Raw genomic sequence first — 25,709 nt, 5'->3', positions numbered from 1 at the left:
AAGATCCCACATCCCACAAGCCATGCAGAATGGCAAAAAAAAAAAAAATTGTATGAATAAGGAAGGGAGGTGAAGTTGAATATATGTATGTAAGAGAACACTAGGAATCTAGTTAGTTTTCCTGAAGTAATTATTCCTTATAATATCTTTTCTCCATGCTTAGAAAGTTACTTTCAGGTATTTATGTAGTTTCTCCCTAAAAACTAAGGCTTTGGTTTTGGAAGTGTTTTCCTGCATCATTTGCCTGTGTGCTTACTACTTAGCTTTAAAATGAAAATTAGAATACAATTAAGGGAAAAAAACCAAAACCCAATTTGATAACTCTTGCTAACATGCTAAAAACAAATTGCTCTTTCACCTGGTGTGACTTATGATACATATATAATAAAATATTGCTTATTTGGAGAGAGGGCATACTATTTAAAAAATTAAACTCTGCTTTTTTGTATTTTCACCAAGTAATACATGTGATTTTTCCTTTACTTAGCTGTGTGTAATCATGAAGTCGATACCATTCTATTCCCTGGGTGTTTGTTCAGGCTACATTGCCTCAGGCAAGTTAACCTGATTATTTTATAATGCCTATGTTTATCTCAATTTTCCTTACCAACATTAACAAGGAATGGGTTCATGTCACAAGGCAAATGTGACTGCTTGTTATTTTGGGGACAAGTTCATTGAGTCAACCACTGGACATTTCTCAAATTTTGTTTCAGATTTTTGAAAGTAGCATCATTTATTTATTTTTACATTTAGACATCCTTTAGATACTTTGAGGCTTTCCGGATGTGCATACCCTTCAGGGCACAAAGACTTGAACTTCTTGGTTTGCATAATTTTGTGGGGTTTTCTGGGTCAATTGAATAATGAAACATTTTCAGAGATCACCTCCAGGCTACTTACTGGGAAAACGTACCGTTTACTTTTTAAATTGAAGTATAGTTTAGACAGAATAAAATAAATAGGACATAATGGTTCAGTTAGAAGAGTTTTGAAAATTATATGCACCCATGGAAGTATCAGGCAAAACAAGTGAAAGTGAAAGTTTCTCAGTCACGTCCGACTCTCTGCAACCCCGGACTATATAGTCCATGGAATTCTCCAGGCCAGAATATTAGAGTGGGTAGCCTTTCCCTTCTCCAGGGGATCTTCCCAACCCAGGGATTGAACCCAGGTCTCCCACACTGCAGGCAGATTCTTTACCAGCTGAGCCACAAAGGAAGCCCATCAGGCAAAGCAAGCTATTGAACATTTCTATCACCCCAGAAAGTTCTCTTGTGGCACAATTTACTTTAAAACCCACCAAACTGTACACTTTAAAAGGGTGAGTTTTATGGCATGTGAATTATGTTTTTAAAAAATCTGCTCTATATTTACTTGCTGTCTCACCTCAAGAAATAACAGAGGTTGGCATAACTTTTTCTATCGTATGTAGTAGTCGGCCCCCAGCCCCCACATACTATTACATTTTGGTTGTTTTCTTTTCTGAAAACAGAAAATTGGAAGTTATTGCAGATTGTAAGAAACACACCAACAAGACCACCTGGGCCAGGCCCGGGTGTAGTTCAGGCTGTCCCTGCAGTGATAACAAGCGGGCTTCCCTGGGCTCGGTGTGGATAGACCTGGAAGCAGAGTTCAGACACTGGGTTGCCCTGATATCTAAATGATGTAAACATTACCACCCACAGAGGAAGGGCCCAGGGAGAGTACAAGAGTTACTATAGCAACTAGATTATCCGGGCAAATAAATCCTCTCCAGGACAAGGCTGTAACCAGGCAAAGCAGGAGAAGTCACAGTTGACTTCACAACTGGATTAGTGTATTCTCCACCAACTCCTCTATGGTGTATGTCAGAGCTTGCCCAGAGAGCAAGGAACCTTCCATATCACCAAACCCAGTCCTCCCAAACCACACTAGGAAGCTGGCTCATACTTTCAGTAAAAACAGCTGTTTTCAAACCTGAGCTGTTCTCAAACACCAGACTCTCGTGTAAAGCATGTTAAAATGTGGATTGTTGCTGTTGTTTTAGTCAATAAGTCATATCTGACGCTTTGCGACCCCGTGGACTGTAGCCTTCCAGGCTCCTCTGTCCATGGGGATTCTCCTGCCATGAACACTGGAGTGGGTTACTATTTCTTCTCCAGGGTATCTTCCTGACATAGAGATCGAACCTGGGTCTCCTGCATTGGCAGGTTGGTTCTTTACCACTGAGCCAACTGGGAAGCCCAAAACATGGATTGCTGTGCTCCCAATGCAAAGCTTCTGCTTTAGTGGTTCTGAGGTGGGACCTAAGTATTTGGGGTTTTAATGCCTCCCCCAGTCCAGGCTGCCTGCTCAGTCACACTGACCCCAGCACCCTAACCTGAGGAGTGGTGGGTCTAGAAGGTGTCCGTGGGGTTAGATGCAGATGCCTTTTTGACATATTTGTTTCTCTGCAGAGATGACACTACTGACCACCTGTGTCAGGACAGATGGCAGTGATTCTACCAGTAGAAATCAAATCTGACATGAATTTGGCTTCATGGTGGGCACAGTGGGCAGGGAGCAAGCAGACAGGTCAGCATGTGACTCCAGGCTCTGCCAGTCTAGAGCTGGGTGACCTGGGTGGGTTTCCTAACTTCTCAGAACATTGCTTTGCAAAAGGGAATTCATCTCAAGGGTAAGCCAGTGCAATGGGTTAATATTTAGAAATGTCTTCACTGAGATATCTTATATCTGCACTATTTCCTCATTGCCTTTCTTCCCTCCAGTGTTCAGTCAGAGCACCTTTTGCCTCAGGGTAAGGACTGAGATGCAAAAACAGTCCTCCTCTGGAACTTCCCTGGTAGTCAAGTGGTTACGAATCTGCCTTCCTCACCAATTCCCTGATGCATTCCCTGACTCAGGTTTGATCCCTGGTCAGGGAACTAAGCTTCTTCCGGTGGCTCAGCGGTTAAAGAATTTGCCTGTAATACAGGAGACACAGGTTCAATCCCTGGGTCAGGGCAGTTTCCTGGAGGAAGAAGTGGCAATCCTCTCCAGTGTTCTTTCTCGGAGAGTCCTGTGGATAGAGAAGCCCGGTGGGCTAAAGTCTATGGGGTTCCAGAGTCAGACGCGACTGAGTGACTAAATATGCATGAAAGGAACTAAGATCCCACATGTGCTACGCTATGCTATGCGCTATGCTCTGTCGTGTCTGACTCTTTTGCTACCCCATGGACTGTAGCCTGCCAGGCTTCTCTGTCCATGACATTTCCCAGGCAATGGGGCAAGTAAGTCCTTCCTCCTCCCCCAGCCACAACTTCTGAGCCTGCACACCACAACTAGAGAAGCCTGCACATTGCAGTGAAGACCCAGCACAGCCTCATCACCTGGGTCCACACCCATACCTCCTGAATCTACGTCTCTGGCAGGGAGGCCCAGGATTCTGGGTTCAGTACACAGCCTCTTCAGGGTCCTGCATGGCTTAAGTTTGAGAAGCTCTGGTCTAGAACAAATAAATAGAAACACAGAGGCTTCGAAATCCATAGCTGACACCATAGCCTGCCCCAAAGCCAGTAGGCACATATTTGTGGCAAGTTGGGAGAGAAAGGGTTTTTCTTTGGCAGACAAACCTTGGGAAATTGAGCCCAGAGGTTATGTTCTAAGCCACAGCATCTGGAAGACTTTGTGATGGTATAGTAGCCATCTGTATATCCCAAAGGAAAACCAGTTTGATGAGCAGGAAGAAGAGAGGATGAGAAGGAGCTGAGATTAGATCTTGAAGTACCTGCAGGGTTTTCTGTCTCCATGTCTGTGGTCCTGTGAAGCCCTGGCTTGAAAATGGCTTATTGTGTCAGACAGACTCTCTCAGAAGCTTAAAGAGACAAGAGTGACAGCCAGGAGGAAAGTCAGGGACATCATAGTGTCACTTGCACCCTAAGTTATTGAAGGAGTACGGATGGAAAGAAGTCAATCAGGAGAGAGAGGGGGGACCTGAGCAGAAAGTGAGGAAGGGGCTGGGGTGTGGGCAGCTGCATGTGTCCAGAGTCACTAGGATTATTGCTATGAGCTCAGGGCCTGGAAAGGGTGCAGGCAGTTCAGAGGCAGAGCCTCAGTCACCCTGCATCTCCTGATTGTAGACTGTTTGGTCAGTGTCTCGTCCAATTGATCTGAGGGTCACTCCTTCAGGCCTGCCCTTGACCTCGCCCTGAGCAGACCCTGGGGAAGGTTCCATCTGGGGTGGTTCCCTGCAGACCTCTGACTATGGAGGAGCTGGCGCTGAGGAGGGGAAGGTGCTGGCAGAGGCAGGGGATTGGGGGTAGGTTGCATTGCCCTGCAGTGTTGGGCAATATGGGAGTGTCCCTGCGGTTCCTGGAGAGTTGGCTCATTCCCTTGATCAAAAACAAAACTGGGGCGCCCTTGGTGAGGTCAGTTTCAGTTTCAGCTGCTTTGCACACACAAAAAATTCTATTTCCTCTTTACTGGAAAACTTACACCTAAAACTTAAGTGTGTTGTTGGGTGAGCCAGGAGATGTGGGTTTCCTCTTACTCTGAAGGACCTTTGGGGAAATGACCCACACAGTCAGCGGGTGGTGGCACCTTGTTCAGTATGCTCAGAACATGGTCCATGATGGACGGGTTGTTGGGTGCCTGGATCCATGTGCAGACCTCTTCCTCAAAGGAGCCTTTGCTGAGGCCCAGGCAGATCCTCTTGCCTGCACTTCCACAGTCCTGTGACCCTTTCCTTTAATAACTTTTTCACAGACTCATTTTTTGTGCATTGGGGAAACTCATTTCTTCCCCCACAAATCTGGAGCGCCATGGGGACCTATTTTCCACTTGTCATTGGATCACTAAGTCACTGGTGTAAGCCTGGTGTGTCATGGGCACTCGTCATATCTATTTGTTGGATACATGAATACTTAAATGTATGCCAAAGTTCAATTATGGCACGAGTCTTTGCAAAAGGATTCATCACGGTTGAATCATCCAGAAAACACTTAAGGGGCATCTGCTACCTGCCATGTGCCGTGCTAGGTGATACGGTGAGAGGGCTTATATGAAGGTAAAGATAACAGGGGCACAGGTGGAACTTCCCTGGTGGTCCAGTGGTTAAGATGCCACACTTCCAGTGTGGGGGGTGCAAGTTTAATCCCTGATTGGGGAACAAAGATACTACTTGCCACAGGGCCAAAAAAAGAAAAGAAAAGAAAAGAAGCACAGGCTGGGGGTAAGGCCCACCCTCTGCTGTGGCTGCTCTGGTGTCTTATCTTGTTGTTCTTCCTGTGAAGGAAGCTGTTTCATACCTGGTCATGGTTGGGGGTAATCAAGAGCACATCCTAGCTCTCACGGTTAGAGAAACAGATGTCGCCATCCTACGTGGGAGCCTTGCATAGTCAGACAGTCCATGAACCACCTAGATTTAGAATTAGAGGCATAGGAAGTTGGACATGGGGGAGATCTCACGGATGGCTCATTAAGTCTGCTCACCCTGGACCCCCACACACAGACCAACCTGTGCTCGAGGTTCCGAGAGCCCCAAGCTCTCTGCATCTGAAAAGCTGGGAAAGAATGGCCCAAGTGATGTGGTGAGGATTCAATGACATGATGCTCACAACACTTCTGTGAAGAACCTGGCCAGTGAGGGGAGGGTCCTGCCCACTCCAAACACACGGCCCATACTGCCAACCTCCCTCCCATCGGCCCCAGGCTCTCTGTGCTCTGGACAGCTCTCTGGGGCAAGGTCATGCTGCCCAGTGGGCAAGGGAGCTGAGGTCACTGTCTGCTCTCCATCCTTGTCCCTGAGTCACTGCCTGGGCCTGAAAAGGGGAAAGCCAGCCTTGCTGGCTGCAGCCACACTCTTGGCACCACTGGTTCTGGAGATCCTTACTGTCCCTCAGGGTCTGCTAATGCCTGGGGTCCAGCAGTTGCCGAGGACAGCAGGCAGACAGTAGAGTCAGGAGCCCTCTCTCCACTTTGCTGCCTGTGTCCCACAGAGCCTGCCTCTGGGGAAGCTGTGAGGTGTGTGGTGTTTTTTTCCAGTCCCTTCTTTTGGTGTCAGTTCAGCCGCCCACAAGCCGCCCACCCAGGGTGCTCACATCAGCTACCTTCACTGTGACCCATGGCTCTTGGCTCACTCATACCGAAAGCTGGCTGGCATCCTGGAGAACTCATGGCCCCTCACACGGAAGCCATGGAATTTCCCCAGTAAGGTGTCTTTGGCAACTCCAAGGCCACAGGAAGGTCATAGCTGGTGAGACACAGAATGTGAGGGAGGAAGCGCCAGCCCTGGCCACACTGGCCCCCCTGCCCCGCAAGAGGACAGAAAAGCTCCAAGTCTCCGCAGACAGGAATCTGACACAACCAGGGAGCACCGCAGCTGCAGGCGGGTCTCACATTTCACACCGACACCAGACTCCCCCATCTAGAGCCGGAGTTCTCAGCCCCGGCTGCACCCAAGACCAGGTACATCAGAATCTCTGGGGCGGGACCAAAGTGGTTACCTGCGCTTTTTTAAGTCCTCCAGGTGTTTGCTGTGTGCACAAGGTGTTGAGGGTCACTACTTGGGAAAATAAAACCCTTAAACCAAATCTCTGTGTTTGGGTGTGTGAGGCCTGGGGGCAGCCTAGGTTCACATCCTGCCCCCACTACTTACTAGTTGTGCCTTCACAATTCTCTAGGAGTTTGAAGCCTCAATCTCCTCATCTGTTAAAATGAGAATAATAATGTAAGTGTCTACTTTGTGGGATTAGATGTGACAATCTGCTTATAATAGCGCAGGTCACTCCCTCCTATTTCCTTATAAGTCATACTCTGTCTTGTCTGTACCTCAAAAATGTGAAACCTGCATCTGCCCAGCTTGGAGTGCCCAATACTTTGTCTATACTGTGCTTTGCACATCGCTATACTCAATAAATACGAGTTAAATAAAGGAATTGGAAGGTCATTCTTGTGCAGTGCTAAGACTTGTTTCCTAATTTAGCTCTGGAGTAAATCCAGAGTCCATATACTGATTCTGTTTAGCAAATTATAGCCTTTTTGAGTTCCGCTATGTGCTGGGCTCTAAGTATTTGAAGATAAAGACACAATTGCTGTCACTGAGGAGTTGAGTCTGGCAGGGACACAGATTCATGACCTCACATTTTATCATCTATAAAGTTAGTACAGAAGCACCCCAGGCAAGAGGACGAGGACGAGGTGCAGGAGGAGGAACAAGAGGAGGGTGAGGAGGAGGGGGAGGTAGAGGAGGAGAAGAGGAGGAAGGAAGTATTCACACAGAGAATGGGAGATGACTTTTGAGGGTTTTTTTTTTTTCAAGGTTTTTTTTTTTATTATTATTAATTTAGTTTTGGCTGTGCAGGGTCTTGGTTGCTGTGTGGGTTTTTCTCTAGTTGCTGCGAGCAGGAGCTCACAGTTGTGGTGTAAGGGCTTCTCACTGCCACCAGCCCCAGGTGCTTGGGCTTCAGGGGTCCTAACTCATGGGCTCAATAGTAGCAGCTCTTGGGCTCTGGAGCGCAGACTCAGTGGTAGCGCAGAGGCTGAGTTGCTCCGCGGTGCACACGTGAGAGCGCACGTGCCCGTACATGTGCATGCTCAGTCCGCCGACTCTTTACGACGCCATGGGCTGTAGTCCGTCAGGCTCTTCTGTCCCTGGCAATTTCCGAGCAAGAATAGGAGAGTGGGTCGCTATTTCCCCTTCCAGGGGATCCTCCTGACCCAGGGAGGGAACTCCCAGTCTCCTGCATTGGCTGAGGTGGGTCATAACAATGGGAAGGAGCTTGTCAGGTGGAGAAGCAGAGAAGGGTGTTGGAGGCAGAGGGAACGGCACCGACAAAGCCAGAGAGGCCTGGAGGGTGTCGCGCCATGTTCGAGGATGGTGTGACAAGGCAGGAAGGAGCATGGGGTCCACATGGTGGGAGATGAGGCTGGGCAGTCAGGTTGAAGCCCAACTGGGAAAGGCTTGGGGGCTGGGCGAAGAGGCTGGGGCTTTATCCTGTAAGGACAGAGGGCCCCGTCATGTCTGTGGGCCGGGAAGGCAAACAGGGCACGCCTGTGTTTGGTTTCCTTCCTTAAGGCATTAAGGCAGCCACTCCTCGCCCGGGTGAGCCCTGCCCGGAGTCACTGAGCAGCCTTTCCTCCTGGTCCCCGCCCGGGAGAGCCTGTCAGGTTGTGTCAAGCTTTGTCCCCGCTTCCTGCTGTCAGAGGGGCAGATGAATGAGATGGGTGTGGAGGAAGGTGCAGGCGGGGGTGGCCATATTTTCCGTTGAGTTTCATTCACTGGACGCTTGACTTTGGGGTTCAAACCAACTGGAAAATCTGGGGCAGCCTACCCTAAACAGGTGGGCTGGGGGTAGGGGTTAGCCAAGGGCCCCGGGGCGGAGGGAGGCCCAGGAGACTCCCTTTTTTGTTGTAAAGCACGATTACTTCGCCGGCTGTGGTACCGTGGGCGCTGAATTCCCTCTCAGGACAGCAGCTTCCTCGGCTTTGAAGTGAAGGAGGCGGGCCACGCCATCTCCCAACCCCGATTCCAAGGGAGGAGCGTGGGACTCCGCACAGGCTGCCGGAGGTGGGGGACTTCCCGGCAGGACAAAGCCTCTTCTAGGGGGACGGGAGGCTTTCCAAGGCTCGCCTCCGTGCCGGACCTCGGTTGCTCCGGGACCTGCCCGTAGCCGGGCCCAGGCAACGCGGGACCTCGGAGGTGCGAGCGGAGGTCCGCCTCCAGACCCGGCAGATGAGAGACCAGCCGGCTCGGCCGGGCTGCGCCGGGAACAGCTCTGGGACGCAGGAGGGGTCAGCTGCTCCCGTCCCTAGGGGTTCACCCTCCTTTCCCGGGGTCCTTCTCCCCGCCCCGCCTCCCGGGGGCAATGAAGAGCCCACAGGAGCTAAGTCCAGGGGCAGACACCGGGCCCCCGCAGGCAGGGTGGTGGGTGACGGCAGGAAGTCAGCAGGGGCCTCTGGGCGGAGAGCCCGCAGAAAGGATGGAGACACCCCGAGAGCCAGCCAGACCGCCGGCGCTCGTCATCCCCCAGCCACTCCCATCAGGCAGCCCCACCTCTTCCGCCGCCCCCCCCCCCGCTCCTTCAGTTCAGTTTAGTCGCTCAGTCGTGTCCGACTCTTTGAGACCCCATGAATCGTAGCACGCCAGGCCTCCCTGTCCATCACCAACTCCCGGAGTTCACCCAGACTCACGTCCATCGAGTCAGCGATGCCATCCAGCCATCTCATCCTCTGTCATCCCCTTCTCCTCCTGCCCTCAACCCCTCCCAGCATCAGAGTCTTTTCCAATGAGTCAGCTCTTCGCATGAGGTGGCCAAAGTACTGGAGTTTCAGCTTTAGCATCATTCCTTCCAAAGAAATGCCAGGGCTGATCTCCTTCAGAATGGACTGGTTGGATCTCCTTGCAGTCCAAGGGACTCTCAAGAGTCTTCTCCAACACCACAGTTCAAAAGCATCAATTCTTCGGTGCTCAGCCTTCTTCACAGTCCAACTCTCACATCCATACATGACCACAGGAAAAACCATAGCCTTGACTAGACAAACCTTTGTTGGCAAAGTAATGTCTCTGCTTTTGAATATGCTATCTAGGTTGGTCATAACTTTTCTTCCAAGGAGTAAGCATCTTAATTTCATGGCTGCAGGCACCATCTGCAGTGATTTTGGAGCCCACAAAAATGAAGTCTGACACTGTTTCCACTGTTTCCCCATCTATTTCCCATGAAGTGATGGGACCGGATGCCATGATCTTTGTTTTCTGAATGTTGAGCTTTAAGCCAACTCTTTCACTCTCCTCTTTCATCAAGAGGCTTTTTAGTTCCTCTTCACTTTCTGCCATAAGGGTGGTGTCATCTGCATATCTGAGGTTATTGATATTTCTCCCAGCAATCTTGATTCCAGCTTGTGTTTCTTCCAGTCCAGCGTTTCTCATGATGTACTCTGCATATAAGTTAAATAAGCAGGGTGACAACATGCAGCCTTGACGTACTCCTTTTCCCATTTGGAACCAGTCTGTTGTTCCATGTCCAGTTCTAACTGTTGCTTCCTGACCTGCATACAAATTTCTCAAGAGGCAGATCAAGTGGTCTGGTATTCCCATCTCTTTCAGAATTTTCCACAGTTGATTGTGATCCACACAGTCAAAGGCTTTGGCATAGTCAACAAAGCAGAAATAGATGTGTTTCTGGAACTCTCTTGCTTTTTCGATGATCCAGCGGATGTTGGCAATTTGATCTCTGGTTCCTCTGCCTTTTCTAAAACCAGCTTGAACATCAGGAAGTTCATGGTTCACATTGCTGAAGCCTGGCTTGGAGAATTTTGAGCATTACTTTACTAGCTTGTGAGATGAGTGCAATTGTGCGGTAGTTTGAGCATTCTTTGGCATTGCCTTTCTTTGGGATTGAATGAAAACTGACCTTTTCCAGTCCTGTGGCCACTGCTGAGTTTTCCAAATTTGCTGGCCTATTGAGTGCAGCATTTTCACAGCATCATCTTTCAGGATTTGGAATAGCTCCACTGGAATTCCATCACCTCCACTAGCTTTGTTCGTAGTGATGCTTTCTAAGGCCCACTTGACTTCACATTCCAGGATGTCTGGCTCTAGGTCAGTGATCACACTATCGTGATTATCTGGGTCATGAAGATCTTTTTTGTACAGTTCTTCTGTGTATTCTTGCCATCTCTTCTTGATATCTTCTGCTTCTATTAGGTCCATACCATTTCTGTCCTTTATCAAGCCCATCTTTGCATGAAATGTTCCTTTGGTATCTCTAATTTTCTTAAAGAGATCTCTAGTCTTTCCCATTCTGTTGTTTTCCTCTATTTCTTTGCATTGATGGCTGAGGAAGGCTCTCTTATCTCTTCTTGCTATTCTTTGGAACTCTGCATTCAGATGCTTATATCTTTGCTTTTCTCCTTTGCTTTTCGCTTCTCTTCTTTTCACAGCTATTTGTAAGGCGTCCCCAGACAGCCATTTTGCTTTTTTGCATTTCTTTTCTCTGGGGATGGTCTTGATCTCTGTCTCCTGTACAATGTCACGAACCTCCGTCCATAGTTCATCAGGCACTCTATCTATCAGATCTAGGCCCTTAAATCTGTTTCTCACTTCCACTGTATAGTCATAAGGGATTTGATTTAGGTCGTACCTGAATGGTCTAGTGGTTTTCCCCACTTTCTTCAATTTAAGTCTGAATTTGGCAATAAGGAGTTCATGATCTGAGCCACAGTCAGCTCCTGGTCTTGTTTTGCTGACTGTATAGAGCTTCTCCATCTTTGGCTGCAAAGAATATAATCAATCTGATTTCAGTGTTGACCATCTGGTGATGTCCATGTATAGAGTCTTCTCTTGTGTTGTTGGAAGAGGGTGTTTTTTATGACCAGTGCATTTTCTCGGCAAAACTCTATTAGTCTTTGCCCTTCTTCATTCTGTATTCCAAGGCCAAATTTGCCTGTTACTTCAGGTGTTTCTTGACTTCCTACTTTTGCATTCCAGTCCCCTATAATGAAAACGACATCTTTTTTGGGTGTTAGTTCTAAAAGATCTTGTAGGTCTTCAAAGAACCTTTCAACTTTGGCTTCTTCAGCATTACTGGTTGGGGCATAGACTTGGATTACTGTGATATTGAATGTTTGCCTTGGAAACTAACAGAGACCATTCTGTCGTTTTTGAGATTGCATCCAAGTACTGCATTTCGGACTCTTTTGTTGACCATGATGGCTACTCCATTTCTTCTAAGGGATTCCTGCCCGCATTAGTAGATATAATGGTCATCTGAGTTAAGTTCACCCATTCCAGTCCATTTTAGTTCACTGATTCCTAGAATGTCGACATTCACTCTTGCCATCTCTTGTTTGACCACTTCCAACTTGCCTTGATTCATGGACCTGACATTCCAGGTTCCTATGCAATATTGCTCTTTACAGCATCAGACCTTGCTTCTATCACCAGTCGCATCCACAGCTGGGTATTCTTTTTGCTTTGGCTCCATCCCTTCATTCTTTCTGGAGTATTTCTCCACTGATCTCCAGAGCATATTGGGCACCTACTGACCTGGGGAGTTCCTCTTTCAGTATCCTATCATTTTGCCTTTTCTTTCTGTTCATGGGGTTCTCAAGGCAAGAATACTGAAGTGGTTTGCCATTCCCTTTTCCAGTGGACCACATTCTGTCAGATCTCTCCACCATGACCTGCCCACCTTGGGTTGCCCCACGGGCATGGCTTAGTTTCATTGAGTTAGACAAGGCTGTGGTCCTAGTGTGATTAGATTGACTAGTTTTTTGTGAGTATGGTTTCAGTGTGTCTGCCCTCTGATGCTCTCTTGCAACACCTACCATCTTACTTGGGTTTCTCTTACCTTGGGCATGGGGTATCTCTTCACGGCTGCTCCAGCAAAGCACAGCTACTGCTCCTTACCTTGGATGAGGGGTATCTCCTCACTGCAGCCCTTCCTGACCTTCAACGTGGGATAGCTCCTCTAGGCCCTCCTTACTCACTCAGTTACCTGAAAGCTCTGGTCTGCAAAAGCATCCTTGTTTTAAAAATAATTTCTGTTTCCTTTATTAGCAGTCAGCTCCAGCTTTCATAAATATGTGAAATCGATGTAAATAATTTTTAAATTAAAAATGCACATGTTCCCAGATGTGGATCAAGAAGACCTAGCTGTCATTCTCAGGAGCTCTGTGTTGGGCCTGGGGAGACAGCCCTGTACTCAGCATCCTCACAGGGCTGAGGGCCACCACAGGACCACAAGGAGGGTTCAGGAAAGACTCTTGGGAGGAAACCTTGACCTGAGACCTGGGGCTTAACAGAGATCTGGCCAATGAAGGAGAGAGGGCATCTCAGGAGAGGGGCCAACCTAGGCAGGACCAACAGATGGGCACCACCAGGAGTCGTGGCCAAGCAGGGAACTGAGGAGGAAATGTTCCTTTTTCTGAACTCATCACACTGATAATCATTTGTACAAGCATCTGTCAGTATCTGCCCTGGTAGGTTACAAGCTCCAGGAGAGGAAATGGTATACATTTTATGGTTCCTCAGGATCCTGGTTTTCAGTACAATGACTGGCACACAGTAAGTATTCAGTTAGATTGGTGTTAATTGACCAAGTAAATGAGAATTCTCCTGTTAATGTGGGTTTGGTCAGAAAGGGCTGGGAAGCCAAGCTAACTGGAGTGTAAATGTTATCCTTAGGGCAGTAGGAAGCCACTAAAGGTTTAAATACTGAACAACAATGAAAGTTTTAAATAAGGGAATGACTCGGTCAGCTTTGTGTTCCAGGTATCCCTTTTTGGCTTTGATCTGGGGAATGGCTGGAGACAGAGTCCAGCCAGGTGGCAGACACTTTGTCCTTAACTAGGAACACTGTTTGATTTAGTATCTGTTTGTGTGATCTCCCTCAGTAGGCCATGAGCCCTGGAGGGCCAGGGCCAGGCCTGTTTGCCTCACATCCCTGTGCCCAGCACACATGGCACATGGTAAAGGCTCTGTGGGTTTAATGGGTGAAATTCTGATTGGAAGTTGCAAATGCAACTTTAAGGGTAGGTGGTGATGTTTAATGCATGTGATGTCATAGGCAACTTTCAAAACATGGGAAACATGAAGGAAAAGGTCATTTACATTTGGGAAGCAGTGTCAGAGCTCTGAGAGGTGGGATGGAGGAGGAGGAGGGGGGTGGGGAGATAGAGCGGGCTCCTCAGAGCTGTGACAGTTGCTGGACTGATGAGGCCTTCCAGGTTTGGAATCTCTCTGAGATGCGAGGCTGAGGTGAGAAGCAGCAGGTTTGGAGGACTAGGTGAGGCATTTGGGTGTCTATGGGACATCCAGCTCAAGACTGGGGTGTCTCCAGCAATAGAAGATTCAGGAAGCTTTCAGGGTGAGTGTATGGCAGAATGTGGGGAAGTGTCTGGAATTCCCTGGAGAGGAGAACTTTTGAGTAGGAGCGGAGGAGTGAGTCAGGGAGTCAGGGCGGGATGGAGAAACACCAGGAGCTCCTGCCTCAGGACTGTGAGCTGGTGACTTCCTCTCGGTTTCCTCCAGGCTCTTCATTATGAGCCCATCATAACAGCCCTGTCAGGAACCGGCACTGCAGAGCCTCTGGTGAAGCCCAACTCCTCAACTTCTGTGTGTTCTTGGCTCATCTTCCTTTTGTGGTCACAGTGCCACATTCTGTGATTGCCTTCTGTCTTCACAAGACCTGCCTTCTGGACATTATACTTTCCTCCACTCAGTCACTCAACTGATTTCATTTCTGCTTGTCACCTTTTTCGTGCTCCTGGCTTTTCCAAATAGTTCTGCCCCCTCCCTAGTGAGCCAGGCTCCCTGCTGCAATGTCCTGGGGGGAACCAAGGGTGTTTCCCAGCTTTTCTCCACATCCTCCCCTTTCTTCCCTCCTCATCTGCCTGAGCAAAGGTCCAGCACTGGCAGCAGTGGGGGGAAACACAGGGCTGGCCGCCCTCCCAGCCACTGCACATCCAGGTCCCCCAGATATGGGCCAGGTGCAATGGTGCACCTGTCGACGAATAAGTGGCACTTGGGGCAGAAAGCCGTGATTGGTTGCATTTCTTGATTCCCATGGTGTAAATATTCCCATCACCATCAATTTCAAGCTACCAACAAGATATTACTGAAGGCAGAACTGGGGACAGATGGGAAGCAATGCACTCTCACATAATGTTTCTAGCAAGCAGACACAACAGGTGTAGACAGCCTCAAAAGCAAATATAATTACAAAATGTAGTCAAATGGGAAGTTTTGAGTATTTGTTGCTTTTTAAAAATGTAACATTCTCTTATAAGATTTTATAATTGTTAATATGATGGCTGTTTAACAATTACTTTGCAAAAACCAAAACAACAGCTTTGCAGAATTCCTTAAAAGTTAACAATTAGATCTTGCAAGCAGTACAGACTGGCTTCAGCCAACCACTGGGTGCCATATGGGCCAGGAGGAGAAGTGGAGACTCCAAGCCCCAAACTACAGTGCGTTCTCACCTGCAGCCTCTCCCTGCCCAGGCTGTGTGGGTGGCAGGTGACAGGTAGCAAGCCTCCACAGCCCAGGTGGAGCAAAGCTGGGCCCTGGGCACTCCTCCCACCTGTAGACATGGACTTTTCTGGCCTGGGCCTGTGGGCTCTGCGCCCACCCAAGCCCCAGCCTCTGGACACCTACCAGAGTAGCCTCCAGAATGAGGAAGTCTGAGTGGTGCAATTTCCTCTACCCTAAAAAGTGTGAAATAACTGCTCAGAAAGCGGGCTTGCCCAATTACCCACAATGAAAAACCAGAAGAGGACAAAGCCTCTCTTTCTAAGCTTCTGTTTATACCAGTGGGCTGCAAAGCAGGTCATGCTAGGTCTGAACGGATGTGGGATGGAGATGACTTCAGGCATGCAGCTCAACCTGTGGGCATTTCTGAACATCGAGAATGAAAAGCACCAGTGAGCTAATTTGACCTGTTCTAAATGTGCCAGTCTTTGCACTAGATCTTGGGGACTCAGAGGTGGTGACCTAACATAGTAGAAAGCTTGTCTTGGCTACTCCAGGAAATAGCTGAATCTCTGACTTGATGACCATTGTGAAGGCTAGATAAAAGGGGTCCCTTTGTCACCACATCCTATATGTGCCTTGGGCCCTGGTTTATGGCTTTGCGTAAGTATTAATAACTAAAGGTGTCTTCTTGCTCATAATCACATCCCATCACAAGCCAACCCATCGCACCTGCCCCCTCAAGCTCACTTTCAGAACTGCACCTCTATTTGGAGCATTTCCACATTCTCTCATGGGGTCTTCCTTTGAGCGTGGGGTTTGTGTGCTCTGATATTTAAGCACAGGAAGGCCAGGACTTCGTCACTTACACATTCATTCATTCCTTTGTTCAGTGGGGAGTGGGGCTGGGGAGGAGGCAGGAGGATGGAAAGGCCTGTCCAACTCTAAGTAGGGGTGCAGCTCAGGGAAGGCTGCACCCTGAGTGGAGGCAGAAGGAAGGGCAGAGGGAGGCAGGAACAGAGACCAAACCCCTGTTTCTCTCTGCTTTCAGATCTTGTACCAGGGTGTACTTGCCTTTTGTAAATAGTGAAACAGTGTCTGAATGCTAGGTGAGGTAATTACGCATTTTCTTTGGATTGCAGGTTACTCCAAGAGGGTGTTTCCATGGATTTGCCCACCTCAGGACAGCCTCACCTGTGTTTCCTGCCTTGGGGTAAAGACCTTTTTATACCTTTATTTGGGACAAAAAACAGTAATGTGTTGTTTTCCGCCCTCCCTCCAAAAAAAAAAAAAAAAAGCAGTTCTAGCTGTATTCCATCTAGCTGTATGATGGCTTAAAGTTTTGATTTCTCATTGTTTAACATTGCTTACTTGAAATATTTGCGGAAATTGAGCTGAAATTCAGGCACAGCCAGTGGAAAGGCACAGGAGCAAGATTATGGCGCCATCTACTGGTAATATACACCTAAGTATGACAAAGTTGAACTTGCATTGAGCCTCTTGCGTAGGTGAAAACGAGTTGATTTTTAAGTGAAGTACAGTTGATTTACAATGTTGTGTTGAATATGAGTTGATTTAAAAGCTTAAAATGGAAAGTGAGTGTGCATCAACATATTCAGATAACAAGTTAATATAAAAAACCTCAATAGAAAAATGAGCTCAGAAAAATGCATGAGACATAAAGGGGTACTTCATAAAAGAGGATATCCAGTGCATGATGAACTTATGAAAGATGGTCGACTTTTCATTCTTGGAGACTCCTGGGGGAGGAAGAGACGTGACACGGAGGGCCTCAGACCAAAAAACCAACAAAAACAACAAAAAAACAACCTTCCAAGTAATTCAGATTTTATCCACCAGGGGGAGGACTTTGACTTTAAGTTGCATCAGTTCGGTTCAGTTCGGTTCAGTCGCTCAGTCGTGTGCGACTCTTTGCAACCCCATGAATTGCAGCACTCCAGGCCTCCCTGTCCATCACCAACTCCCGCAGTTCACTCAAACTCACGTCCATCGAGTCGGTGATGCCATCCAGCCATCTCATCCTCTGTCGTCCCCTTCTCCTGCCCCCAATCCCTCCCAGCATCAGAGACTTTTCCAATGAGTCAACTCTTCGCATGAGGTGGCCAAAGTATTGGAGTTTCAGCTTTAGCATCGTTCCTTCCAAAGAACACCCAGGACTTATCTCCCTTAGAATGGACTGGTTGGATCTCCTTGCAGTCCAAGGGACTCTCAAGAGTCTTCTCCAACACCACAGTTCAAAAGCATCAATTCTTTGGCATTCAGCTTTCTTCACAGTCCAACTCTCACATCCATACATTACTACTGGAAAAACCACAGGGAACTGCAAATTGAAACCACAGTTAAGTGTCACCATTTACCCTCCAGAATGGTTAAAATTAACAATAAAAGACTGTCAGTGCCAAGTTGGCAAAAATGTGGGGTTATGGGTATTCAAATACACTGCTGCAGGGAGTTGTTCTGTGTTATCTAAAAAAAAGTTGAACAAATGGCTTAATCTGTAACATAGCAACCTGACTCTTTGGTATATACAACAAAAATATATGCCCATGTACCCTAAGATGCATACACATTCTTAACAGCATGAATGAAGCAAAGCTGGAATCAAGATTGCAGGGAGAAATATCAATAACCTCAGATATACAGATGACACCACCCTTATGGCAGAAAGTGAAGAAGAGCTGAAGAGCCTCTTGATGAAAGTGAAAGAGGAGAGTGAAAAAGTTGTCTTAAAGCTCAACATGCAAAAACGAAGATCATGGCATCTGGTCCCATCACTTAATGGGAAATAGATGGGGAAACAATGGAAACAGAGACTTTATTTTGGGGGATGTCCAAAATCACTGCAGTTGGTGACTGCAGCCATGAAATTAAAAGACGCTTGCTCCTTGGAAGAAAAGCTATGACCAACCTAGACAGGATATTAAAAAGCAGAGACATTACTTTGCCAACAAAGGTCTGTTTAGTCAAAGCTATGGTTTTTCCACTAGTCATGTATAGATGTGAGAGTTGGACTATAAAGAAAGCTGAGCACCAAAGAATTGATGCTTTTGAACTGTGGTGTTGGAGAAGACTCTTGAGAGTCCCTTGGACTGCAAGGAGATCTAACCAGTCCATTCTAAAGGAGATCAGTCCTGAATATTCATTGGAAGGACTGATGCTAAAGCTGAAACTCCAATACTTTGACCACCTGATGTGAAGAACTGACTCATTTGAAAAGATCCTGATGCTGGGAAAGATTGGAGGTGGGAGAAGGGGATGACAGAGGATGAGATGGTTGGATGACATCACTGACTTAATGGACATGAGTTTGAGCAAGCTCTGGGAGTTGGTGATGGACAGGGAAGACTGGTGTGCTGCCATCCATGGAGTTGCAAAGAGTCGGACATGACTGAGCGACTGAACTGAACTGAACAGCATAACTGGTAATAGCCAAGAAGTGGAAACAATTCAAATGTCCATAAACAAACAATAGGCTAGATAAAAAGAAAAAAAACTGTAGTATATTAATGCAGTGAAATATCTAACAGCAAAACAAACAAAAGCAAACAAAGTGCAGCCACATAGCAACAGCGTAGGTGAATTTTACAAATGTAATATTGAAAGAAATTGGACATAAAACAATGCCTACTATGTCATAACAATTGTATAAGTCAAAGAGGCAAGTCATTTTATAGTGTTGGATGTCAGGATGATGGTGTGGAGGGTGGAGGCAGAGGTCAGGACTGGGCTGGGGCTGATGTTTTATTTCTTGACCTGGTGGTTGTATGGGTGTGTTCACAGTGTGATCATGTATCTTTGATTTGAGCACTTTAAAAAATAACACTTTTAAACTAAGTGTTAATAATTTACCCTTCATTTATAAAATTAAAAAATAAAAATAGTTAAAGGTGGAAAGGTAGAGTGGAATTCCTAACCAGGATAATATAGGCAAAAGTGTGGGAGGAAGTTATCAGAAACTCGGGAAAAGAGAGAACAGGTGTTGGCTGCAAAAAAGGTTCCAGGTAATTCATATTCTTCCCACTAGGGGGTCTGCTTCTCTGTCTTCTCTCAGATTCTTGCCCTAGGCAAACATTTTGTTTGGGTGTTTTTGGTTTTTTTTTGACTCTTGAAGTATTTCCATAGGGGAAATTTTCACAAGTAGAATAATTTGGTCGAAGGGTATGGCTATTTTAATGTCTTGTTTTATAAACTGTCAGACTGTCCTCCAGAAAGACTGTATTAACCTATAGCAACTCAAGAATGCTGCAAAGTGTGTGTTTCTAAAACAGGGTTTTAAGAGTTTGTGGATTTAACATAGGCAAAATGGTATGGAAGTGGACTAATTTACATTTCCTTAGTTATTAGTGAAACTAAACATTTTCCTTTAAAATGCTTAATTCCCTCTTATACATACTGGCTGGTCAGTGTTTTTTCTGCCTATTTAGGAGTTTGTTTTCTCTATGGATCTGTATTTGATCTTTATATATTTTATTAGCAAATTTGTATCTGTCACAATTATCACAATTTCTCCAGTTCTCATCATTACTTTTTTCCATCTTAATTTTTATTATTTTCTTTTGTAATACACTAGACTGCCCCTGTGGTTATACCTTTCCATTTTTTCATCTATTTTTTTAAAAAGTACTTTAATGGTAATACTATATATGTCACCAGAGGAATGGTGGTTTTCTTGATTATTGTTTTCTCAAGGGAAAGGATTCAGTTCAGGGACATAGAGGAGTTTTAAGTAACAAAAGGTTTGTTTGTTTATTTACTTGTTTAACTTAAACACCAAATTCATTTTCTCAGAATTTTGGAGGCCAGTAGTTCAAGATCAAGGTGCCAGCAAGATGGTTTTTTTTTTTTTTATTACTTATTATGGTTAGAATACTTAACATTTAACATAAGAACTTAAGAACACTTAATAAAATTTTAAGTGTAAAATACAATATCATGATTCATAGGCACAATATTGTTCAGCAGATCTCTACAGATTATCCATCTTGCATAACTGAAATTTTTCAACTGTTGATTATCAACACTCCATTTACCCCTTTCCTCAACTTCTGAAAGCCACAATTCTGTTTATTTCTATGGATTTGGCTATTTTCCATAGTTGATATAGGTGGCATCATGTATTTGTCTTTCTGTGGCTGGCTTATTTCACTTAGCATAATTGCCTTCAGGTTCATCCATGTTGTCATGTACGGCAGAATTTTCTTCTTTTTAAAGGCTGAATGGCAGTCTATTGTACATATATACCACACTTGCTTTATTCTTTCATCTATTTATGGACAGTTGTGTTGTTTCCACATTTTGAGTAGCAAGAGTTTTAAGGAAAAGGGAAAGTACCCTCTCAAGAAAGGATGAGTTCACTGTCTGGAAACCAGAAGCAGCCCCGCGTGGGGTAGGGCTGGGCATGTTAAGAGTGGCGGTGCCTCCCAGTGTCATTTGACTGACAAGTTAGTTGGCTTTAGGTTATATAACTTTTCTCCTAGTGTGCAGGTGCTTTCCTGGGGAAACCTGTCGGGGGCGGGCGGGGAGGGCGGTCCAAAACTGCAGTGCTAATTTATTACAAATACAGCGCAATGAAGCCCAGGTTACTTTGAGTCACCTTTTAGGTCTTGGTGCTTGTGTGCCAATGTGTGCTGGTGGTTTTTTCTTGCCTGGTCATGATATGTCTAGATACCTAGCAGGGGTCCTTGGCCACAAGAAAGAAGGTCTTTGGCATGTTCTCATCACCAGAGTCCAGGTGGAGGAGAGAAAGATGACCCAGTTCAGGATAGGGCGTGGACCCGCTCATGTCTGACTACCTAACATCTGTATATTTCTTCCTAAATTAAGGTAAATGTGTATTTCTTCTAAGTAGTGTTTCCCAAATCAGTTTCCTCTTATCTCTTTTAATGTTAATGCATTTTCTGAAGGGGTTCCATGGTCAAAGAATATTGGAGAACAATGAATTAGACAAAAACTAAACAACTTCCTTTATTACAGTACTTATCAGATCATAAATATGGTAGTTTATTCATTGAACATATTGAGCACCAACTATGAGGCACTAGTGAACAAAGAGTCAGATGTATATTGTGTATTTCTAGGTGAAGTACACAGTAGACAAATTTTCTCTAATGCATTTGAGCAAAAAGTTTTTATATCACCCATTAATCTTTTACATGATGCCACAGAATATCCTGATCTGGAATTTTTGCAGCATAATGTGAAAGACATGAATCAGCTTTCATTTTTTCCTAACAGACTCATCCATATTCCTTAGCAGAATTTGTTAAATGTGATTCTTCTTTGTGTGGTTTTGTTGTCTTCTACTCATTGAATATACATTTTCCATAATTTGGGGATTTGTGGCAGAGTTGTTTGTTTCATTGGTTCATATTTCTGAACTGTTTGTTGATAATGAAGGAATTGTTATTCAGTCGCCAAGTCATGTCCGACTCTTTGTGACCTCATGGATTGCAGCACACCAGGCTTCCCTGTCCCTAATAATCTCCTGGAGTTTGCCCAAGTTCATGTCCATGGAATCGGTGATGCCATCCAACCATGTCATCCTCTGTTGCCCTCTTCTTCTTCTGCCTTCAGTCTTACCCAGCACCAGGTCTTTTCCAATGAAAATAAGGAACTAGCTGTATCCTAAAAGGGACAAGAACTTTCACTTTTCCCACCTTTAATTGTTGCTAAGATGAAATGGTGCCCTTGAGCTGCAGTTTCCCTAGGAATCTGCCAGCAAGAGCTGGGCATCTCTCAGAAGAAGCCTGAGAGCAGAGGGTATAATGTCTCTGGAGCCTCCTCAGCCCATTCAGCCACCAGGAGGGCTGGCCCTGGCTGGAGCAGGAGTATTTGGAGTCAGAGCAGGAAATTGATAGTTACTGAGTGCTTACTATGTGCAAGCCACTTTGCACATAAGGAATATTTAAGGAGAAAGTAAGGAAGCTGGAGGAAACAGCAGAGAAGTGAAAGGAGAACCAGGAGGGAATACACACAGACTGAAGGAGGTGAGTTCCCAGGATGGGTTGGTCAACAGTAAAAACTTACAATCTATTCTTGGTAAAACAACAACAAAAAAATCAGCCTATAATGCAGGAGACTGGGTTTGATCCCTGGGTTAGGAAGACCCCCTGGAGAAGGGAATGGCTACCCATTCCAATATTCTTGCCTGGAGAATTCTATGGACAGGACAGCCTTGTGGGCTACAGTCCATGGGGTCCCAAAGAGTTGAACACAACTGAGCAACTAATACTTTTCACTCTTACCATATAATCCAGCAAATCACAATCCTTAGAATCTAACCAAAGGAGCTGAAAACTATGTTCAAACAAAAAACCTGCCCTTGGATGTTTATAGCGGTTTTATTCATAACTGTCAAAACTTGGAAGCAATCGCGATGTCCTTGAGTAGGTGAATGGATAAACTGTGGTACATCCAGACAGTGGCACATTATTCAGAACTAAAAAGAAAGGAGCTATCAAGTCATAAGAAGACATGGAGGAAAGTTAAATGCATATCACCAAGAAGTCAACTTGAAAAGGTTACGTACTATGTGATTCCAACCATATGACATTCTGGAAACATCAAAACAATGGAGACAGTAAAAAAAAAAAAAAAAAAAAATCAGTGTTTGTCTAGAGTTGGGTCAGAGGAAGGATGAATAGGTGGAACACAGATTAATGGTGAATACGTGCCACTATAAATTTGTCAAAACCCACAGAATGTACATCAAGAGTGAACCCTAAAGTATGGACTTTGGGTGATAATGATGTGTCAATATAGGTGTTTTTTTAATTGTCGTTGGATTTTTGTTTTGTTTTGTTCTGTTTTTTTGCTGCACTGCGTCTTCCTTTTTGGTGTGCAGGCTCTTTGATGTAGTGAGTAGTCTTCTCTAGTTGTGGCATGTACAGGCCTGGTTGCCCTGCAGCATGTGGGATCTTAGTTACTGGACCAGGGATGGAACCCGCATCCTCTGCATTGGAAGGCAGATTCTTAACCACTGGACCACCAGGGAAATTAGGAATATAGGTTAATCAGTAACTCAATGGACATGAGTTTGAGCAAACTCCAGGAGACAGTGAAGGACAGAGAAGCCTGGCATGCTGCAGTCCATGGGGTCGCAGAGAGTCAGACATGACTTAGTGACTGAACAACAACAACAAACAGAAAGAACAAAGCATCACTCACAATCTGGTCATGTGGGTTAAGTCATCACTCGCTGACGGAATGCCCTGAGGGACAGTCAGGATGGAAAAACAGGGTGACACATTCTGTACTCTGGACACACCAGTCCCTGATAGTTAAGATGCATATCTAAGGAAGAATCTCAATGATTCCATATTCTTGCACCTTCACATACATAGAAAAGCACGAAAATCATTAACTGGAGATGTTTGTTCTTTGTGATTAGCAGTCATCTTTTACCAAAATGTATGCTGGATACATGTATTTCCCAGCCAAAACATTCACATATATACTGGCTCTTCCCCTAACTCTTTGAAGTAGTCCCTTCAAAGCTGCTGCTGCTGCTGCTAAGTCGCTTCAGTGGTGTCTGACTCTGTGTGACCCGGTGGACTGCAGCCTACCAGGCTTCTCCGTCCATGGGATTCTCCAGGCAAGAACACTGGAGTGGGTTGCCATTTCCTTCTCCGATGCATGAAAGTTGGTAAGAGGCTATTTTCTGAGGTGAGGGGATGTTGACAGTGGGGGAGACTCTGCCTGTGTAGGGGCAGAAAGTAAATGGGGAATCTCTTACCTTCCTCTCAATTTTGCCATAAACCTAAAACTTCTCTAAAAAAAATAAAATCTTAAACCCCAAACTTGCAGATCCAGTGAGAACTCAGCTAGACAAAAGAGTTCCGATTTGGCATGAAAGATGACTAAAATGATATTCCTAGATGATATGAAACTGAGTCCCCCTAAAACTGAGTACCCTGGCCAAGTTTATGATTAACCTCTCCATCCAAAACTTTATTCTCTTTTTTTGTCCCACATTTGTCCCCTCAGGATTGAGGAGTCTCAAAGAAAAGGGGAGACTGAAAGCTAGCAGGACCCTATGGAGCCCTCCCAGATATAGTCTCCTCCATGCCACCCAGCTCCTTACTGTTTGTAGAAAAAGGCTTCAGCCTCCTAGACCTTCTTGAGTTTCAAAGGGCAGATTGAAGGACTTCCTAATTAGGGAAGAGAGGGAATGTAGAAACAAAGGAAAAGCCGTCAAAAAACAATATGTGTGCTTATTCAGTCGTGCCAGATTCTTTGTGACTCCATGGACTGTAGCCCATCAGGCTCCTCTGTCCATGGAATTTTCCAGGCAAGAATACTAGAGCGGGTTGCCATTTCCCTACTCCAGGGGATCTTTCCGACCCAGGGATCAACCCATGTCTCCTGCATTGGCAGGTGGATTCTTTACCACTTGCCACCTGAGAAGCCCTTCAAGAAACAATGTGCAGCAATTTAACAGAGTCCTGGTTCCTCCTCAAGGGCTGCATGTACCAATCTGATACATAGGCTTGAGTTGTTCTGTAGGAACTAAGGCCCCCACTTTGGGCCTAAGTTCACAGAGCTGAATTTGAACTGACTTGCAGGCAGGATCGAAGCCCTCTCTTTTCCACTGCACCATGCTGTCTCTCCTTAGTGTCTCACCCACAAAGTGTTACGAGAGAAGAGGCACGAAGAGCATAGCCCCTTGGGGTCTTTATTTGCAAAACCTGCTAGAGAGCCTCAGGCAGTCCTGGGAGACATGGGGTCAGAGTCACGGTAACCTGTCCATCCAGTTGGACAGTCACTGATGAAGCAGGCACAGTCCTGCTGGGTCCCTCTTCTCCCATGTCCATCCCACCCACGCAGATGGGTTCTTGCAGTGGCCCAGGACAGTCAGCCCAAGCCCTCCTGACCCTCTGAGAGCACCACACAACATTGCACTTGGTAACCCGTGTGGCCAGTCACAGCGCTGATCACATCATAAAGGGTAAGAGAGTGGACACTGGAGCCAGATCGCCTGCATTTGAGTCCCAGCTCAAGGTTACTAGCTAACCTTAGGCAAGTTTCTTAACCTCTCCCTGCCTTACCTTCCTCACCCATAAAAATGCGATTATAATAACTCATAGGTTTGTTTGGTAGGATTCTCAAAAACCTGAAAAGCTTTTAGAACAGTTAACTACCCCAAATGAAAATGAGCATGTCTCTACATGAAATGGATTAAGAAAAAATAAATACTTGAACCTTTTAGAACAAGGCCTGGTATATACAGTCCTAAGCACTCAATCAGTGTTTTAAAAATAATAACAATTATTATTATTATCATTGTTTTTGGCCATACCATGTAGCGTCTTAGTTCTCAGACCAGGGACCAAACCTGCGCCCCTGGGGGTGGAAGCACAGAGTCCCAAACACTGAACTGCCAGGGAGGCCCCTATTATTATTATTCAGATGGCCAGACTGAGGCATAGAAAAACAGAGTAACTTGTCAAATGAAACATGAATGGAAAAGCTGGAACCAGAACTGGTTCTTTTGCCTTTTAATCCAGTGTACTTTGTATGCTTGGTTACATGCTTTAACACCAAGATTACTGATTTAAAATTCATCGATTCTCTGAAAGTAGCCTGAGCTGTTCCCCTATGCAGAAAATAATCACTTTATTCATCTTTTTAAAAGTCTTTTATAAAAACAGTCATCAAGAAGGCTAGAATTGACAGGAACCAGCTCAGTTCTACCACTGCATTGGACTCCAAGAGAGATTATCAGGCTATATAAGTGATAAAAACTGCTGGTTGTTAG

The 25,709-nt window shown here is 45.7% G+C and overlaps 1 long non-coding RNA gene across 1 annotated transcript in view; it reads left to right on the top strand.

The window, feature by feature from the left end:
• The first annotated feature begins 1,440 nt into the window (after positions 1-1,440).
• LOC101902552 (uncharacterized) overlaps positions 1,441-25,709 on the top strand; it is a 38,304-nt gene continuing 14,035 nt past the window's right edge. Inside the window, exons 1-2 of the long non-coding RNA XR_001501209.3 lie at positions 1,441-6,426; positions 16,075-16,145. This is a non-coding gene — a long non-coding RNA (uncharacterized lncRNA). The remainder of the gene's footprint in view (positions 6,427-16,074; positions 16,146-25,709) is intronic.

This window comes from Bos taurus, chromosome 10 (assembly GCF_002263795.3).
Source record: "Bos taurus isolate L1 Dominette 01449 registration number 42190680 breed Hereford chromosome 10, ARS-UCD2.0, whole genome shotgun sequence".
NCBI classification, from domain to species: domain Eukaryota; kingdom Metazoa; phylum Chordata; class Mammalia; order Artiodactyla; family Bovidae; genus Bos; species Bos taurus.
This window is presented reverse-complemented; position numbering and strand designations above follow the sequence as displayed.